The sequence below is a fragment of the Phaethon lepturus genome, unplaced genomic scaffold (genome assembly GCF_000687285.1).
Source record: "Phaethon lepturus isolate BGI_N335 unplaced genomic scaffold, ASM68728v1 scaffold22496, whole genome shotgun sequence".
In the NCBI taxonomy this organism is placed as follows: domain Eukaryota; kingdom Metazoa; phylum Chordata; class Aves; order Phaethontiformes; family Phaethontidae; genus Phaethon; species Phaethon lepturus.
This window is the reverse complement of record NW_010548577.1, coordinates 1-2,063: the sequence shown is the minus strand read 5'-3', so window position 1 is coordinate 2,063 and position 2,063 is coordinate 1.

The following is a 2,063-nucleotide window of genomic DNA, read 5'->3' as shown; positions in this document are numbered from 1 at the left end:
CAGGAATGCAGGATGGGACTTCCTGTTTATAACATGCAAGAAACCTGGAAAAAGAAAGCTGATGAAACTGAGTATATCAACAGAAACTTCTATTAATCACGAGATGCCTACAACCAACACATTCCCTAACAGTAACCTTTATTACATATAATTTAAAAATTGCCTCTAAATAAACAAGTCAAACATCCAAAAACATACAACTGTTTCACAAAAATATTTTTACAACACTTAACTGGCATAAAACACCCCATTTACTCCACATTCCAAACATAACATTTTGGCCTTTTTTTTTTGTGGTTTTTGTTTGTTTGTGGTTTTTTTTTTTTTTAAGGCTAATCAACTTTACACCCATATCACTCTTCTCCTTTTAGGAAACCCTGCAGGGACAGGAGCCAGAGAATACCTCTCAGTCTAGTAAACTGTTTTAAATTAACCGAACTGCCAGAACAGGGAGGAGAAAAAAAAAAAAAAACAACACCCAAACCAAAATCAAAGAAAAAAAGTCATTTCTTCTACCATATTTGCCCCAGTCCTCCTGTAAGTTTGTCCACACACACAGAGTTTTACCTTCCTTGACAGAAGTACCAAATCTTGCCCCATTTTTCTGTATGGAAGCACTAGATTTCTATTCTACTATTGCAGCCCAACTGCTTATCAGCTGAGGGAAAAGAAGTCTTCAAAATTCTCCCAAAATGATTAAGGGGCTGTAAAACACAGAAAGACCCATCTAGTCCAAGTTCTCATTTGCAGCAGGGTGACATCCAAGTTGGATCCAGTTGTCATAGCCTTCTCCAGCCAGGCTCCGAGCAGTACCAGGGATGGGGACTCGGAGCCCCTGCTCGCACCTGCTCAGGCAGCATGACCTGTGTGTACAGTCTTGGGACATCATGTACACACACAGCAAACGGGCATCAACAAGACCCATAACTGCTGCTGGTAGGACATCACACTTTCAGTATAAAAAGCAGTAAGAAATTAATTTTTCTTTTTCTTAAGGGTGGGAATAGTAGGAGTGGCTGTGGAAAAGGGTGCAAGAGCTCTCCATATGGAAAAACAGGGAGCTCTTTTTCCACTTGCAGGTCACTTTCAAAACAAAACAATAAATGCCAAACACTCAGGATGAATTACCAGAGAACTTTCATACAAGAGCATTTACAGCCTCTTACCATTTTCCACTTGGTAGATTACATAGTTAAGGGCTATTTAGTAATCATAAGACCACAATAAGTAAACGTGCCAGCTTTAGGCACCCTGCACCATGGGAACAGCTAACTTCCACATTAAGTCTTTTTCTGGGAGTGCAGCTGGAAAGGCCAACTACACACCTGGGCAGCTTAAAGGTGCCAATCCCCCATGCAGAAACCGAGAGCCAGGCCAAACAGGTTCCTAAAACAGGACAGTCCACATCTGCTCATGTGCCAATAAATCCTCTGGAAGTTAATTAAAGCCACATTTCCCTGAAAATCTTATATTAAAAACCAAAGTTATTTATTAATAGTGCTACAGCGTCAGAAAGCAAGACATATCTGAAGTGGGATGTTGAAACTGATTTGACACAAGTGAAACATGACACAGAAGTCTGCAAGAAGTTCTTCTCTGCACCTCAGAGCCAAGCCCTGCTAGGCAGACACCCCCTGCTGCACTCCCGAACACCAGGCCTGGTCCAAGGAGGACCTTTCTCGGGCAGCATTAGCACCCACCTGCCTCTGCATCCAGGACAGCAGGCAAACACAGAACGCCCACAAGGAAAACGTTAACACAGAGAACGCTTTCACTTTCCTTCCCGAGGACCCTGCTGCTGCTGTGAGAACACAAGCCAGGCTTCTCAAACAACAGCTACCCAGGGCCCTCCTCACCTGCTCTGGCCAGCGCTGCTGCCTTTGTCGCTACTCACAGCTTTCTCAAGCAGCAGTGAGGAAAACCACGTCCCTGACGCTTCCCTGGTGTCCACGGAGCTCTCACACCAGGCCACAGGTGCTGCCGGGGGCTGCGCTCCCCGCGACAGAGACAAGAAAATCACCCGTTGCACATCCTGACTTGGGAAAAGGCGTACTGACCGGCCC